This window comes from Chrysemys picta, chromosome 4 (genome assembly GCF_011386835.1).
Source record: "Chrysemys picta bellii isolate R12L10 chromosome 4, ASM1138683v2, whole genome shotgun sequence".
Taxonomy (NCBI): Eukaryota; Metazoa; Chordata; order Testudines; family Emydidae; genus Chrysemys; species Chrysemys picta.
Window position 1 is genome coordinate 3,234,663 of NC_088794.1, and position 12,456 is coordinate 3,247,118.

A 12,456-nucleotide genomic window follows, 5' to 3' on the forward strand; every position below is an offset into this window, starting at 1 on the left:
GTGGGGAACTTTCCTGGTTTCTGTACGTCCCCAGTGGAATCATTTAGCAAAAGGCTCCGAATCCTCGCTCCAACGCCCATTACCCAGAAGCCGGCCTGACCTCAAAAACTCCCCTTCCCCTCTCTGACAAGGCTGGGTCCAGGGCTCCTGCGGTGCTTGACCCCCCAATCATGTTGTGATCACTCAGGACAGGGACCCGGCCAGGTGTCCCCACTCCAGGTTGCTTTGTCCACACTGGACGCTTCCCTGACCCACTGACTCACTGATCGCTGCAATCAGTTAAAACTAAATACAATTTATTAAACAGCAACTATAAGAAAGGGAAAACTGGGACAGGTTAAAGGAAAAAAGGACCCCACCCTGTGGGCACGGGGACGCCACACACATCCGTCTCTGGGGCATAAGGAAAGCTCACAATGTGTTCCTCACCCGTCCCAGGCCTCCCGCCCAGGCCCTGGTTGTGCTGCAGGGACACCGTGGGTCAGACACCTGCTCTGGGGGTGGCCACAAGCCCTCAGGCACTAGGAGGCAGGACCCTTCTCCCCAGCATCCCCCCCCCCTCCAGAGTCGGCCTGCAAGGCCTCTTGTGTGGTGACAGCTCCCTGTGCTGGGTTCTCTACCCAGGACCCCTGTTGCTCTCCCCAGCCACTCACTGATCCCCTTAGCTCTGCCCAGTTCACATGGAGGATGGGCCCCCGGGCTCCTGACTCCCTCATTGGCCTGCCTGCCCTGTCAATCAGGCTAACTTGGGGCACTGCCCACTCCACATTGGCCCTGGGGACTGTCAGTCTCAGGATCCTGCTTTCTCTTTGGCCCTTCCTTCCTGTTTTTTTGCTATTGGATCAGGGCCAGCCAAAAAACCCCTATACATTTCAGTGAGGGGCTCCTGTTGTGTCGGGTGCTGCACACACCCTAACTGAGATTGGGAACTGAGATGTTATTGACATGAAGTGTGACCGTATAGATCATTGTTGCAACCAAGGTCCTATAGCTGCACCAAATCTTGTACAAAGGAGGTCAAGTGAGGTGTCTATGAAAAGGTTGTAATTTGTTGGTTATGATTATGCTGTCTGTATGTGTGTATCATTTTTGTGTTTGAAGTTATGAATATTGGCTATGTGCTTGTATCTCAATGTGTTTGATTCTAAACAGCACCAGTGAAGCATTTGGCCAGCTTCTTGAGAAGGGACTCTTCAGATTAAGTGCCCAATCAAGAAAATGGACCTTGGGAGACTCCAAACACTTAACTGACAATGGACCTTGAGAGATGCCAATCCACATATGCGAAGCCTTCCTGGGAATGTTTAAGGTAGCATGTGAGCAATGGCTACTCTACCTGTAAAGAACTGAGTCATGCATGGCCATGTGACTTGCCCATGTGACTCCAAACTTCATCTTGCTGCTGTGATTTTCCACAGTAAGAACAAAGGGGTGTCCTTCCACATGGCAGAGGATATAAAAGGCCCTGGAAACCCCTCCATTTTGTCTTCAATCCTGCTTCTGACCTCTGGAAGAACTTTGCTACAAACTGAAGTTCTGAGCAATGGACTGAGTGACCCATCCAAGCTGGGGATGTTCCAGAGACTTAACTTAAGCCAGCAGTTTATTCCATCACTGCTACAAGCCTGAACCAAGAACTTTGCCATTACTGTATGTACTTAATCCCATTTAACCAATTTTAGCTCTCATCTGTATTTCTTTCTTTTTATGAATAAATCTTTAGATTTTAGATTCTAAAGGATTGGCAACAGCGTGATTTGTGGGTAAGATCGGACTGGTATATGACCTGGGTCTGGGGCTTGGTCCTTTGGGATCCGGAGAACCTCTTCTTCTTTTACTGGGGTATTGGTTTTCATAACCATTCATCCCCACAAGGAGCTGTGCTGGTGGTGATACTGGGAAACTGGAGTGTCTGAGGAAATTGCTTGTGTGACTTGTGGTTAGCCAGTGGGGTGAAACTGAAGTCCTCTCTGTTTGGCTTAAACCCCCCCAGCCTTGAGCTGTAACTGCCCTGTTCTAAGTAATTTGTCCTGAATTGATACTCTCAGTAGTGTCCCGTCAAGGGCCGCATTGTTACAGAGACACATTGTGCCAGGCAATACACAGCTGCCAACGGAGATCAGGTCCCCATTGGGCGGGCACAGGACAGACCCCGACTGAGCACTTGCAATCTAAGGAGAGGGAGAAAAGTTTTTTGCCAATACCACAAAATGCTTTACATTCAACTGACCAGCACTGCCCTGTTTGGATGTTTCTCTCTTTGTCTGTACGTGGTAGCTTTTGAATGCTGCATCCAATCTATCCCCGGCTCTGGGGCATAACCCTGTTCAAACCCAAAGAACTCTCCAGAGCAGTGAGGAACCTGAGCCAGGAAAATGTACTTAGGTGTGCTGGTTATTTTGTCTAGAGCTGTGTACTTCTTGTGCTAGTGAGCACAGCTGAGTGACATCGTTTGGAGGGATAGTTTATTCGCTGAAATATGCAGTTTGGGGTCGACCAGAACAATTGACAAATACAGATTGAATTTTGCAAATAGTTTCGGGTGAAAAAAAATTAAGAAAAGTGGAACTGTTTCTTTGCCATATTCCAAAAAAACAATTGGACTTTTTTTGCTTTGAAATGTAAGAAGAGTCAGGATGAGCTCTACCCTGACATCTGGTGGTGAATTGTGTCGAGTTGTGGAACAGAACTTCAGGGGCTGATCTTGTTTGCATAGGCACACCCACCCCGCCTAGCATGAGCCCACAGCAACCGAAATGGTCACTTTGGCTGCTGTGGGATCCCCAGTTTCTCTGTTATTGGGGCAGGAAGAATAAAGTGTTGTTACCCTGATTATGTGAATCCAGAACAGTGGAACTGTTTTATGACAGAGGGACTCACCATCAACGAAGTAGCACTCGCTAGACAAGGGCCATGGGTTCCAAAACCCAGTAACTGGGGAGGGGTAGGTGCCAGGCATTTGTATCTGGTGGGATGGGGGCTCTGAAACATCAATTGTACTGCTTTTTCTTTCTCTACTGTGGAATATCAGAGCAAATTTTGATTCTATTAGGAGTTTAGTTATAGGCTACTGAGCTGAATTCACCTTGTGCCCATGGTGCATAAGCACTGAGGCTCTCCTACTACAAGCCAAAATTACTAAAGAGTTAAAATTACTAAGAGCTGAAATCACTGAGCGTTGTGTTAAGTAACGGGGAGCCTGAAGATATATGGCTGAGCAGCTGGCGGAGCGGAGCAGTTCATGGGACAGTTGGAGCGGCTCACAGGATGGCTGGTGGAGTGGAGCGGCTGGCGGAGTGGCTCATGGTGAAGGCTGCAGCAGAACCCCATGGAGAGGTGGGCCCTTAACACCCCTGTGCCCCCCCCCCCCTGCATTTCTGCCCAGGCTGGGAGGTAAAACTGCAGGTAAACTTTTGAACTCTGGGGCTGCACTGACCAGGGACAGAGACTTTTGGGGGTGTTGGACTTTTGGAACGTAGGGTGATTTTTTGGGTTGCTGGACTTAAGACCCTGAGGGGAAAAGGACACTGCCAAACTTACTTGGGGGTGGGTCTTTTGCTCATGCTTTGTGTTATGAATCCTGTTTGTGGTGTTTCCCTGTGGGGTTCCATGTGGAGCAGATAAAGTACACGACCAATGTGGTTGCAGGCTGAATCCAATTCTGTTTATTACAAGCTTTCTTTTATAGTTTTTCTTAACATTACATAACACAATTAGGCTATAATCACACATCTACCGATTGGACAAGAAGGAGAATCATGTGTTTATCACATGTATAGCCCCACACCGATTGGTTCAACCGTTCCTTACATAAGGCCATGATTTGTTTACCTCATCTTATATAATACTAGACCACCAGGGGGCCTTACATAAGGCCATGATCATCTTATATAATCCTAGACCACCAGGGGGTCTTACATAAGGCCATGATCATCTTATATAATCCTAGACCACCAGGGGGGCCTTACATAAGGCCATGATTTATTACCTTGCAAGTGTCCCATCGTGACCCTTACCTCCTCATGGAACTTTCCATTAAGTTGGTGTAGGGATGATACATCCCCACACCTCCCCCCTTTTCCTTAAATAAGGAAACGTAATATTACGTAAATGCCCACGAAAACCATTGGGGTGTAAATAAGGATAGCCAATAAGCCAGTCTGGTTCGCCCAGGTGATCCAAACATTTTGTCGTGGGTTAACAAAAGGTACAGAGTTTGGACATACAAAGACCCCTGCTCCTATAATAAGGAGTCCGAACAAACAGAAGCACAGCATTATTAGGTGTTTAGGCTGTGACAAACAACAAGTGCAGGTCCGGTGCCACGGGGTTCTGTGGATCCGGTGTTACTACTGGATAAGCCGCAGGCGCAAATTCCCCCTCTATATGGGCTTCCCTAATAAGTCCGTGCCAACGCCTTACAGGGTCCGGGGGGCCCGAGCCGCCCGGGATATTGTCCGAAGCATGTCGCAGGGTGGAAACATCGGATGAGTATGCCGGAGGCTTTGGAGCAAACGGGTTGGCGACATCCAGTGGCCGGTGCGTGGACACGTTATCCCGTCCAGTGCACCCAATCGCGCAGCCCCACAAACCACAACGAGGACGGGGGTAGCTACATCATTCGCCGGAGGGATCTTATCCGGTGGTTTTTTCCTATATGTCCTTTTAAAGTTAGATAAGCCTGGCTCCGCCATTCTTTTCAACCTATTCCGCAACTGCTCACCCTGCCCCGGGAACTCCGCCCGGAACTCTGGGGTACAAACATTATTGGTGACAGGAAAGCTGGGCTGGTTTAGCGCTCACAATGTGTGGGACTGCGGGGGATGGCTCTTACCGGCCAAATGGGACAACTGATTCAGCATGTCCTGTAGCTGAGGGCCCTGTTTGTACATTCCCGCGTTTCTGCCCCCATTTCAACAAACGGGACAACGCGTCAGAGGGAAGCTTTTCTCCCCGCTTTTTAGCGATGCGTAATAAAAAATCATGCACCGTCTCCTCCTCTGCAGACAAAGCAGAGCCCATTTTAGTAAAAGCAGCCGCTCACCTGTGAGCTCACGAACGTCTCTCTCGGACGACCAGGAGCCGGTATCCTCCGGTACCTCCTGCTGCGGCTGCCACCTCCGCCTTTTCTCACCGAACGCTTCAGTCGGCTGTGAGCTCACGAACGTCTCTCTCGGACGACCAGGAGCCGGTATCCTCCGGTTCCTCCTGCTGCGGCTGCCACCTCCGCCTTTTCTCACCGAACGTTTCAGTCGGCTGTGAGCTCACGAACGTCTCTCTCGGACGACCAGGAGCCGGTATCCTCCGGTACCTCCTGCTACGGCTGCCACCTCCGCCTTTTCTTACCGAACGCTTCAGTCGGCTGTGAGCTCACGAACGTCTCTCTCGGACGACCAGGAGCCGGTATCCTCCGGTACCTCCTGCCGTGGCTGCCGCCTCCGCCTTTTCTCAAACCATGTTCAGTTTTTGGTCGTGCTCCAGTTGACACTGAGCTTGGCAAACCATCTAAATCTTGGTAACCTGCCCTCTTATTTCCACAGATTCCCTTTCTTTGATGATCTTTGTGAAGAAGGCCTGTTTCCACCTTAACAGGGCACGGCTGTTTGCGCTTTTTGGTAGAAGGAGTGCTGGAAGGAGAAGAGCCAGCACTGAGAGCCTCTTCAATATCTAAATTCAATTGTTCCAGTTTCTTCATGAGAGATGACATAGAGTCTGACCACTCAGATCCTTTTTCTGGTTGGATCTGCTTTCTCTTTGCTCAGCTTTTGAGACAACACCTGTTGGGTCTACTGTCTGAGAACATTGATCCCTGCTCCACTGGCGGCTGTGTCTAGTATGATCTCTGCTAGCTCACTCTGGGCAAAGTCCTGGCTGCCTTGATGTCCAAGCCGAATCACGTCGGGGTCACCATTTGTGGGGTTCCATGTGGAGCAGATAAAGTACACGACCAATGTGGTTGCAGGCTGAATCCAATTCTGTTTATTACAAGCTTTCTTTTATAGTTTTTCTTAACATTACATAACACAATTAGGCTATAATCACACATCTACCGATTGGACAAGAAGGAGAATCATGTGTTTATCACATGTATAGCCCCACACCGATTGGTTCAACCGTTCCTTACATAAGGCCATGATTTGTTTACCTCATCTTATATAATACTAGACCACCAGGGGGCCTTACATAAGGCCATGATCATCTTATATAATCCTAGACCACCAGGGGGTCTTACATAAGGCCATGATCATCTTATATAATCCTAGACCACCAGGGGGGCCTTACATAAGGCCATGATTTATTACCTTGCAAGTGTCCCATCGTGACCCTTACCTCCTCATGGAACTTTCCATTAGGTTGGTGTAGGGATGATACATCCCCACATTTCCCCAACATAATGCCGCATTGTTTCCCTCCTTTATTAAAAGGCTTTTGCTACACTCAGACTCTGTGCTTGCGAGAGGGGAAGTATTGCCTCTTAGAGTCGCCCGGGGGTGGTATGTAATTGTCCCAGGTCCCTGGGTGGGGGCTCAAGCCAGTTTTGCATTGTGTTATTGAAACGGAACCCGAGATACTGAACCCGGCCCTTGTTGCTGCCAACTCAGATGGGCAGAAGGGTTACAGAAACAATGCTTTATTCTGAAATGTAGCTAGACTTGATTTAAAAAAAATCATAATAAAAGGGGATTGAGAAAGAAAGAAAGAATTGGAAATGAAACTAAATGAAAACTTCAATACCAATGCCCAAGACACCCTATGATAACCTCAGCCCCAACCCCCATGATGCCATTATCATGAAATCCATAATAACCTTAGCCCCAATCCTCATGATGCCCTTAACCCCATGATACCTTTAACCCCATAATAATTACATCCCTCACCCGGGTACTATCTTTGCCTGGCTCTCTCTCTTCTTAGTGTATTCAGTGGGCAATAACACGGGGAAGTGAAAATCACCATAGGCCTCCACGCCATCACCTGGGCCATCACTTGTTTTCATTTGGTTTTCAAGGAACCCTGTACCGGGGTGACATCAGGCAGAGCAGAATGAAAGCGGTCACACCCTCTTCAGCACGTTGAAATTAGCAGCACTTATTTCTTTGCTTAGGGTCCCAGGAAATCAGTCCCCATTATTAGAGAATAATAGATCCAGGGAGGGGCAGAAACATGCCCCTGAAAACCTGCCCCAGCATTTTTATTAACCAGCTGAGTTTTGATTGGAGGAATAGGGGCAGCCTCGTTTGACCAAGACAGGCCTGGAGAAGGCAGAACCATGGGGCATCTCTGCTCCCCACTGGCCCCAGCACTGCTGGCGATGACCCTATTGCAGAGTGAGTGTCGGGTGGGGATGTAGTGACCAGCCTCTACCTTCCGGGGGAGGGGAGCAAGATACAGACTGTGGGGGAAGGAACTGGGCTAGTGAATAACAGGGGACTCCAACCCTTGGCCCTCAATAGAGCCCCCCAGCCCATCCAGCCTGGATTGGTACATTCAATACTGAGCTGCCCCTCTCCGATCAATGGGGAGTGTTGATTCTTGAACCTACTGGTGGTAAATCAAATAGAAACACTGCTAAGAATTTTGACTGGCGCTGAGGATGGCAGGGCTGTTCTGGAGATAATGCACAGAGCTTGGGGATTATGGGTGGAGCTACCGGCACTCATTCCCCTCCACACACCTTCTCAGGTCCCAGCAATGCCTGTGCATAAACCCCGCCACCCAACACACACATTAATATCTGTGCCTTCTCTTTCTTCACTCGCTGGGTACTCAGAGGATTTGGAATCAGACAGGTAAGACACCCACTGCAGAATGCCAGCCTGACTTGCCCTGGACATGTGCAATGAGAATGAGGCTGGGAGCCAGGACTCCTGGGTTCTCTCCCCAGCTCTGAGAGGGGAGTGGGGTCTAGTGAGTTAGAGTGTTACAGTAAAATAGCCCCATGGGAATGTTTTAGTTTCCTGGGGAGGCAGATTAGCATTGTATGTTGCTAACGCTGTTGCAGGCATTGCAAGGCAGTTTGGGAAAACGGGTTCAGAGGTAGTCTCAGCACATCAGGTGGCAGTCCCAAGGGGTCTTCTGTGACCCAACCTATCACAGTGGCGTAGTCGACCAGGGTCTGTGCACAGCTGATTGCTTTGAGTTTTGGGTTTGGTGGCTGGAGAACAGATAAAGTGGTTACTGGTGTGTTATTTTCTGTTTGCTTTTTTCAGGGAAGGGAATAGAGGCAGGAAAATCAGCAACAGGAGTGAGAGCGAGGCTCAGAAAAAGCTAGAACTGCATAGGCTTAAAATAGCTGAGAAAGAGAATAAACAGAAAAGCAAGATGGAATTAAACCAAAAGGAAATTAATGGAGAGGCAGCCAGGAAGGCTATGGAAGCAGAAGCAGCTAAGGACAAAAGAGCTCTGGAGTTAAGAGACAGAGAAATAAAGGTCCAGATTGAGGCCCAGAAACATGAACTGGCTGTTATGGAGGGGAAGAGACAAAACCCTCCAGCTGCTGGCTCCACTTCCCCAAAACTCCACAAATGGGAGCGACTGTGTCCACAGTATGATGAATCCAGTGATATTGCTGAATATTTCATCACCTTTGAGAGACTGTGCACCCTCCATGAAATTCCTGATGATCAAAAAATGACTATGTTTATGACAAAATTGACTGGAGGAGCTCTGGACATATTCAATAAGATGCCTAGTGATGATGCTTCAAACTATGGTAAATTTAAGGAACTGGTTTTGAAACAGTTTCAGATTACACCTGAAACCTACTGGGTTAAATTTAGCAGTCTTAAAAGGGGATCTGGATTGCGTAATGTGGCTTATGTAAATGAAATGAGAGATTTGTTAGACAAGTGGGTGAGGGGGAAAGGCATTACAAGCTCGGAAGAAATGTGTGATTTGCTTACTCAGGAACAATTCCTGAATTTGTGCAGTGATGATGTAAAACAGTATTTGTGGGACAAAAAGGTGGATGCATTGGGTGGATTGGCTGAGTTCCTCTTTTGAGCAGTCACAAACTGCAATTAAACATAACCCACTGGCAGAGGGGTACAGGGTTGGTGGAAAGCAGAATCACCGTTTTACCCCTGGGAAAAAGGAGGCTGGGCGTTTACTTCCCCATTCCCTTGTTACTCATCCCAAATCTCCTGCACAAGCAGGGGGAGCGCAAGAGGTGCCATCATTGTAAATCCACTGGGCACCTGAGGAATAGATGTCCTTGGCTGAGTGGAAACAGGCAGCAAGTAACACATGAAGCTGCTATTTTTCAGAGCACGGGCGTAGCCCAGGCTGCGGTCTCTTTCCACACAGGATTTGTAAAGGTTGCTTCTTCCTCACCAAGCAGTGAGCATGTGCATGTGGTTAAACTTACTGGTAAATTACTCGTTGGATTGAGAGATACAGGTGCCGAGATTTCTGTGGTCAGGAGGGACCTGATCCAGGAGAAGGATTTGTTGCAGGGAAAATGGCAGAATTAGAACTGGTGGGAGGTTACAAAGCCCTTGCACCTTTAGCGAAGGTACACCTGGAAACGGGTGAGTTGTAGGCTGAGCTGACTGTTGCAACAGTGGCACACAGTTTTGCACCGTTTCTACTGGGAATGATTTTTTTGATGTGGCAGAATCTGTCCCAGGATTGGTTAGCAGCAAAAAGGAATCTTGCACTGGAAGCTCCAGAGGGAGGGTGAAGTCACATGTTCTGCTGGGGAAATAAGAGAATTTCTCTTTAATTCCTCTGTAAGAGTGGAAAATGCAGCTTTGGGGGAAGGGGCGGTTGAAAGCAGTTCCTGTAGCCCCAGGGCTCAAGGCAAGTCCCTGATGGAGGGGCTGGATAGAGTCAGCTCCTGTCCTGTGATCTTCTCCCCGGGGGAGGGGGATGTACCACCTTGTAGCAAGGAGGCCTTCCCAGCTGCTTACTGCCAGGAAGTTACAGGTCAGCAGGGGACAGGTCCTGTCCTGGGGGGCACAGAGACATGTATCCCGGAGATGGAAGTTGGGGTCCTGGTGACAGTTGCACTGGGAACAGGCCCCATGGACTCTGTAGCTGGAAGCAAGCCCAACCTGAGGGAAAGGGGGCGGGATTTTGCGGGCCAGTGAGGGGTCTGTCATAGCTGGTAGCTGTGAGCCCACAGCTGGACTAGGGTCACCTTCCCTTTTGGGGGACACGGGAGTGTCTGACCCAGATGGGAGCCCAGAGAGGGAAGTCCTGATGGAAAGTGAGGTGGGACAGGGAGATCTGCCCACCTTTTGTAAGGAGGGTGAAAAATCTGTATCTAAAATGCCAGATCCCTCTCCTGTGGATCAGGTGTTAAGGGAAGACTGGAGGGGAGAGCCGACCCAGCTGATCTGTTGGGGGCAGAGAGTCAGGTAACCGAGGGAATCTTACCAATTCAAAGCACTCCATTAAAGAATGTTATTCCGCCTTCCCTGTCTTTCAAGGCTGGGGGAAGAAAAACTTTGCATTTGGGAAGCTTCACAAGGGGGTGGGGTCCAACCCAAAGAAATTCCAGAGGGAGGGGCCGAGGGCAGGCATGGTTGCAGTGCACCCGTTCCTTAACGGAGCCTCAACACAGGCCTGAATGGAAAGCCTTCTCCAAAGAGGCAGAAGAATCTGCATCAAAGCACCTACCATGGTACACAAAGGAATTGGGAAATGCAGTCGACACTAAACAAGCTAAATTGTGTGACCAAAGCCTCTCCGCCGTAGATTTCCTCTTAATCTTGTGTCTTTTGCTACTTCATCTATGGGTCAAGACAAAGGAGTTAATCCTAGTGGTTAACACTTTAAAAACGTGGGACATACCTGCTTTGTGGGAAAAAAACTTTTGTAAAGACTTCGATCTGTGTTTGCAGCAGGCTAGCGTGTCTGGCTCAAACAAGGCAGGGTACTGAAGTCCCAAGCTGGCAGGGAAAATGGGCTCAGAGGTAGTCTAGGCACTTCAGATAGTTGAAGGCTGCTATCAAATCCCCCCTCATTCTTCTCTTCTGCAGACTAAATAACCCCAGTTCCCTCAGCCTCTCCTCGTAAGTCATGTGCCCCAGCCCCCTGATCATTTTCGTTGCCCTCTGCTGGACTCTCTCCAATTTGTCCACATCCCTTCTGTAGTGGGGGGCCGAAAACTAGACGCAATACTCCAGGTGTGGCCTCACCAGTGCTGAATAGACGGGAATAATCACTTCCCTCGATCTGCTGGCAATGCTCCTACTAATACTGCCCAATATGCCGTCGCCCTTCTTGGCAACAAGAGCACACTGCTGACTCATATCCAGCTTCTCGTCCACTGTGACCCCTAGGTCCTTTTCTGCAGAACTGCTGCCTAGCCATTCGGTCCCTAGTCTGTAGCAGTGCATGGGATTCTTCCGTCCTAAGTGCAGGACTCTGCACTTGTCCTTGTTGAACTTCATCCGATTTCTTTTGGCCCAATCCTCCAATTTGTCTAGGTCATTCTGGACCCTGTCCCTACCCTCCAGCTGCAGGAAGCAGCGGGTCTGTGCACATTGCAGCTGTCTCGATAATGAAAGATGGGGCACTCACGTGCCGCAGAGAGGGGTGTGTAAGTTGCTCATTGGCAGAGGAAAGCGCAGGGCTTGGGGAGCTCAGAGCGGAGTGTCAGCGCTGTCAGTATCCGTCAGTTACGGGTGAATTTCCCCCAACTGGCCACAGGCACGTCTCTCCCACACTGTGAGCAGGTGATAGTGGTTCACCCTGGACACCTTGGGTAAACCCGCAGTGTCACAGGCAGATTCAACCTCTCCGAGCGATGGGCTCAGACTCTCTGCAGACTCAGGCAGTGACGCTGTGTCAGTTACACTGGGTGCAGTTCACACCTCTCCGAGCTGCGGTTTCAGGCTCTCTGCAGACGCAGGCAGACATTGCTGCTCTCATTGCCCTAAAAGGGGAAGAAGGAGCAGGATACTGGTCAAGCAACCAGGGAACTGGAGCAGTTTCTTACCCAATGGCAGTGAAAAGCTCGAAAAAGGAGATGTTCCTGGAGCCCTCTACAGCTGTCAGCTTAGGATGACCAGACAGCAAATGTGAAAAATCAGGCCAGGGGGTGGGGGGGGGGTGGGGGTAATAGAAGCCTATATAAGAAAAAAACCCCCAAATCAGGACTGTCCCTATAAAATCAGGACATCTGGTCACCCTATGTCAGCTTCAGAACAACCTCTGGTGACAGCAAGGTCCTCACTGAGAAAACTGCAGTGTGACTCTGCAGCTGTCACCCAGCCACCCCACCCCAGCATCAGCTGCAGCTCCGTGCTGCTTGTACATCACCTGAGAACAGGGCCGGCTCCAGGCACCAGCAAAGGAAGCAAGTGCTTGGGGCGGCTAATGGGAAAGGGCAGCATGTCCGGGTCTTTGCCGGCAATTCAGAGGCGGGTCCCTCAGTCCCTCTTGGAGCGAATTGCCGCCGAAGAATGAAGCTGCTCAGATCGGGGCTTTATCTTTTTTTCCCCATTC

General features: G+C 49.6%; 1 protein-coding gene across 1 annotated transcript in view; it reads left to right on the forward strand.

Moving 5' to 3' along the window:
* LOC103306818 (RING finger protein 112-like) overlaps window positions 1–12,456 on the forward strand; it is a 62,593-nt gene that overhangs the window by 42,524 nt on the left and 7,613 nt on the right. The gene's annotated exons all lie outside the window — the stretch shown is intronic.